The following is a 6,077-nucleotide window of genomic DNA, read 5'->3' on the forward strand; positions in this document are numbered from 1 at the left end:
AGAGTGTGTTTGAAAGTGAAATGGAGTTGCAAGAAAGAACAAGCAAAACAAGGTTTCACTCCAACACCAAACTTAGGACTTGATTGTCCCAATCAAGAAAAAAAAAAAGTAGGGAAAGAGATGGTAAAAGATGAAAAGGGGAAGGAAGGTGAGGGCCGTATGCTCTTCGTGTGTGATTGGGGTTGTTTGAAGTGGAATAGGAGATCGTGAAGTGAGGTTTTTATAATGGGTGAATGTTGTGGTGGGAAATGAAAAAGGGTAAATATTTTCCCACTTGGGGAGTAGCGCCTAGCGTGGGAAGAGGCGCCAACTCTTTTCTCACTGTGTCTTCTGCATGTGTTGAGTTCCAAAGTGTAAGTACACTTTGACTTCCTTGCTTTGTGAGTTGTTTATCATATGGGCCCCATCTTCTCTCCTGAAATGAAACTGACCCCATTAGTAATGACAAAAGAACCCTTTCACATTCCTTCTCATCAAAAGTGAATTAGATTGCAACTGATGGGTGTCCCTTGGGACACCAAACTTAATTCTTTGGCATCTCAATAAATTGGTTTTATCATTGTGTATTTAATGTGTTCATACGAGTGGAATAACATCAATCTTTTCATTTCATTTTGATTCCAATTCCTCTGAACTCATTAAACCACATTCATGTTTTTACCCAAAGCATTAAGTGCTTTCAAATTGGGTGACTTGGGCTGCTAGATGATTCTTGGTGGTGGCCACGCCAAACTTAATCCTTGGGCTTACTCTTCAAATCAAGATATAAATTATCTGTAAGCCTAGATTAAGTGGGTGAGAGGCCACACCAAACTTAGCATTTTAGCTAATCTTCAGCCTATTCACTCATTATGATCAATGCCTTCATCAAGTTGCAATTCCGGAATAGAAAAAAAATGTAAAGAAGATCTAGCTACCAAAGCTAAAATCAACGTTCTAAGAAAAGTAAACTACTTAATGCAACAAATTTTTAAACTACTTCAAAGAAAAGTAACTAATCAAAAAGGATAAAGTGTTGGGGTGCCTCCCAACTAGCGCTTCTTTATTGTCATTAGCTTGACATTTCTTCATTTTCTGCTGAGCTTGTAGCTCTCTCCATGCTCCTCTAAGGAGCCTCCCAAGTAGTGTTTGAGTCTATGGCCATTGACAGTAAAAGTTCTCTGAGTCTTGTCCTCCCTGAGCTCTACATGACCATAAGGAAACACCTTGAGTATGGTGAAAGGTCCTGACCATCTAGACTTCAGTTTTCCAGGGAAGAACTTGAGTCTTGAGTTGTAGAATAACACTTTCTGTCCTTCAGTGAACTCCTTTCTTGCTATCTTTTGCTCATGCCACCTTTTTGTGTTTTCTTTGTAGATTTTTGCATTCTCATATGCTTGATTCCTAAACTCCTCCAGCTCATTGAGTTGCATTAATCTCTTTTCTCCAGCAGCTTGCTCATCATGGTTTAACATCTTTAGAGCCCAAAAGGCTCTATGTTCAAGTTCAACTGGCAAGTGACAAGCCTTGCCATATACCAGTTGGTATGGAGACATCCCAATGGGGGTCTTATAGGCTATCTTGTAGGCCTATAGTGCATCATCCAGCTTCTTAGACCAATCCTTTCTTGAGCTTCCAACAGTCTTTTCAAGGATTCTTTTTAGCTCTCTGTTAGAAATTTCAGCTTGCCCGTTGGTCTGTGGGTGGTATGGAGTTGCCACTTTGTGCTTCACTCCATATCTGAGAAGGAGTGCCTCGAGTTATTTGTTGCAGAAGTGTGTCCCTCCATCACTAATGAGAGCTCTGGGGACTCCAAATCTACTGAAAATATTCCTTCTCAAGAAGCTTATCACAACCTTGTTGTCATTTGTTGCAGTGGCTATGGCTTCTATCCATCTTGAGACATAATCAACAGCCACCAATATGTAGCTATTTGAGTAGGAGGTCGGGAAGGGTCCCATGAAATCAATCCCTCATACATCAAACAGTTCCAACTCTAGTATGAATGGCTGTGGCATCTCATTTCTCTTGGTTTGATTACCAGCTTTTTGTCATTCATCACAACTTGACACCATTTCCTTGGCATCCTTAAACATTGTTGGCCAGTAAAATCCGAATTGAAGCACTTTTGCTGCTGTCTTTTCTCTACTAAAGTGATCTCCATATGCAGATCTATGACACTGCCATAATACTTCCTGCCCTTCCTCATGGGGTATACACCTTCTTAGGATTCCATCAGCACACTTTTTGAACAAATAAGGATCATCCCAGATGTAGTGTTTAGCATCCTTGATTAGCTTCCTCCTCATGTGCCTATTGATGTTAGTTGGTAGCTCCCCAATAGCCTTAAAGTTGGCTATTGACGATCGGTTTTTCTATCGGTAAAGAAATTGAGGAATATAATCGCGTTGTAAGTACAGCTTCTAGACCAACAGAAAATCCTTTCGTGCAAAAGTTTTGTTTGTCAATTAAGCAAACCTAATAAAATTGATAACCGAGTATTTAAACCTTGGGTCGTCTTCTCAAGGAATTCCAGGGAGGTGTTCTTATTATTAGTTATGGAAAAGGTGGAATTTTGGATTTTAAAAGGTTTGAACAAGGAAAATAAATTGCAGGAATTAATAAATTAATATCTCAATAAAACTCTTGGCAAGGTATGAAAATTCGGAAGCCCTATCCTAGTTATCCTTATTGATGGTGATGAGAATTGAGTTTTAATCTCACTTAGTTAACCTTTACTAAAGTAAGGGAAGGTCAAGTGGACTAATTAGTTAGATCCTCAAGTCCTAGCCAACTCCTAAGAAATGACTAGAGTTAGGGGAGTTCAATTCAATTAGGAAAAATAACAATTAACAACCACGATAAGTTTGATAACTCAAGAGTCTCCAGTTAATCAATTAAAGCCAAGAATATAAAAAGCTAAATAAGAATCATAAATTTGAAATATCTCAATTTATATTAAATAAAGAAAATCCTAACATGAATGGTTCATAAGCCAATTTGGCAACATATGTAATTAAATAAAAGCATTAAAGTATCTGAAAGTAAAAGAGAAATATAAAGTAAAAGGAATATTGAACCTGAGAGGAAGTTGAAATCCTAAATCCCTTAAGAGGAATCCTAATCCTAAAACCTAAGAGAGAGGAGAGAACCTCTCCCTCTAAAAACTACATCTAAAATTATGAAAGGTGAATAATGATATATCCTCACCTATGATTCCTCCATTCTCTGGCTTACATTCTGTGTTTCTGGATTTAGAATTGGGCTGAAAAAGGGTCCAGAAATCGCTGGGGGCGTTTTCTGTAGATTCTGGTGCGTGGCATCTGTCACGCGTCCGTGTGGGTCACGCGGTCGCGTCATCTGGGAGTTTTCCTTGTCACACGTTCACTTTGGTCACACGTACGCGTCATTTACGTTCTACTCAAGGCACGCATCTGCGTCAGTCACGCGTTTGCGTCAGTGCCTTTTCACGCTAGGCACGCGGCCGCCTCGTCCATGCGTTCGTGTCGCTGCCTTTTTCTTCAAAACTCTATTTTTGTGCTTTCCTTCCATTTTTGTATGTTTCCTTTCTATCCTCTAAGCCATTCCTACCTTAGGAGATCTGAAAATACTTAACACACAAATCACGGCATCGAATGGTAATAAAGGGTAATTAAAATTAATATTTTTAAAGCATAGGAAACGTGTTTTTCACATATATCACATAATAAGGAAAGAAAAGTAAAACCATGCAATTTACATGAATAAGTGGGTGAAGGATTGAATAAATCACTTAAATTGAGCACAAAATACATCATAAAATATGGGTTTATCAGCTATGTCTGCAAACCAAGGAGCTACTCAAATCATCATCAATTGTTCATCAGGAAAGCTTTCATTGACTGCTACTTGCTGCATCTTCTCTTCTTGTGGGATCCTTGAGAGGTGGTCAGCTACCTTGTTCTCTGCTCTGCTCCTATCTTTAATCTCAATATCAAATTCTTGGAGCAGCAAGATCCACCTTAATAGTCTGGGCTTAGATTCTTGTTTGGTAAGCAAGTATTTGAGTGCTGCATGATCAGTGAACACAATTACTTTTGAGCCAATAAGATATGATCTAAACTTGTCAAAGGCAAAAACTATGGCTAAAAGTTCTTTCTCCGTGGTGGTATAGTTCCTTTGACTCTCATTGAGAACCTTGCTAGCATAGTAAACAACATGTACTAGCTTGTCTTTCCTCTGTCCTAGAACAGCACCAACAGCAAAATCAGATGCATCACACATTAGTTCAAAGGGAAGATCCCAGCTTGGTGGTGCTATAATAGGTGCAGAGGAGAGTTTCTTCTTAAGTTCATCAAAGGCTATCATGCACTCTTTATCAAAATCAAAGAGAGTATTTGAGACAAGTAGGTTGCTAAGGGGTTTCGCAATCTTTGAAAAATCTTTGATAAATCTCCTATAGAACCCAGCATGTCCCAAAAAGCTTCTGATTGCTTTGACATTGCAAGGTGGAGGTAATTTTTCAATTACTTCAACTTTTGCCTTGTCCACTTCTATACCATCTTTTGAAATCTTGTGACCAAGAACCACCCCTTCAGTCACCATAAAATGGCACTTCTCCCAGTTTAAAACTAGGTTGGTTTCTTAACACCTTTTTAGCACAAGAGCAAGATGGTATAGGCAATCAGAATATGAGTTCCCAAATACAGAGAAGTCATCCATGAATACTTCTATGAACTTTTTAATCATGTCTGAAAAAATGGAGAGCATGCACCTTTGGAATGTTGCAGGTTCATTGCACAATCCAAAGGGCATTCTTCTATAGGCAAAAACACCATATGGACAAGTAAATGAAGTTTTTTCCTGGTCCTTGGGGTCTACAACAATTTGGTTGTAGCCTGAATACCCATATAGGAAGTAATAGTACTCATGTCCTGCCAATCTTTCAAGCATCTGGTCGATGAAAGGTAAGGAAAAGTGGTCCTTCCGGGTGGCTTCATTAAGTTTCCGGCAGTCAATGCACATACGCCATCCGGTCACTATTCTTGTGGGTATCAATTCATTCTTCTCATTTGCCACAACAGTGATCCCTCCCTTCTTGGGGACTACTTGCACCGGGCTTACCCAAGGGCTGTCTGAGATAGGGTATATCACCCCTGCTTGCCATAGTTTCAACACTTCTTTCTGAACCACTTCATTCATAGTTGGGTTTAGCCTCCTTTGTTGTTGTCTTGAAGGTTTGGCATCTTCTTCAAGAAAGATCTTATGCATACACATTGAAGGACTGATCCCTTTTAAATCTGCAAGTGTCCAGCCTATGGCATCCTTGTGTTGTCTCAGCACTTGGATGAGCTCCTCTTTTTGTTCCTTACTCAGACTTGGATTTATGATCACTGGTTGGGTGTTGTTAGCATCCAGATATGCATACTTCAAGCTAGGTGGTAGTTCTTTCAGTTCTAGTTTTGGTGGCTCTGCATCTTTGTTGCTTGTAATGGTTGGCATGATTGAGTTTCTCATGGGTGCTTTTGGTGATTCTCCATCTGGTGCTTGTTCCAGCTCAATGGTTTCTCCACATTGTTCTTCTTCCAAGACTTCTTGAACTATTTGTTCCATGGTGTCTACCAGCATGCATTCTCCTATGGATTCCTTGGGGTAACTCATTGCTTTGAAGATATTGAAGACCATTTTCTCTTCATGCAACCTCAAGACTAGTTCCCCTTTTTGCACATCAATGATGGCTCCAGCAGTAGCTAGGAATGGTCTTCCTAGGATAATCGAGGTGTTGACCTCTTCTTCCATGTCCAGCACAACGAAATCAGCAGGAAAGATGAACTCTCCTACTTTCACTAGCAAGTCTTCCACCACTCCATGTGGAAACTTAAATGTTCTGTCAGCCAATTGGAGCGCCATTCTTGTTGGCTTGGCTTCCTCAATCTTCATCCTTCTCATCATGGTCATGGACATAAGATTTATGCTAGCTCCCAAATCACACAAAGCCTTCTCAATGGTGATGTCTCCTATGATGCAGGGAATTTGGAAACTCCCTGGGTCCTTCAGCTTTTGAGGCAGCTTCATCTGTATGATGGCGCTGCATTCTTCAGTCAATATTATGGTTTCTT

The sequence above is a fragment of the Arachis hypogaea genome, chromosome 12 (assembly GCF_003086295.3).
Source record: "Arachis hypogaea cultivar Tifrunner chromosome 12, arahy.Tifrunner.gnm2.J5K5, whole genome shotgun sequence".
Taxonomy (NCBI): Eukaryota; Viridiplantae; Streptophyta; class Magnoliopsida; order Fabales; family Fabaceae; genus Arachis; species Arachis hypogaea.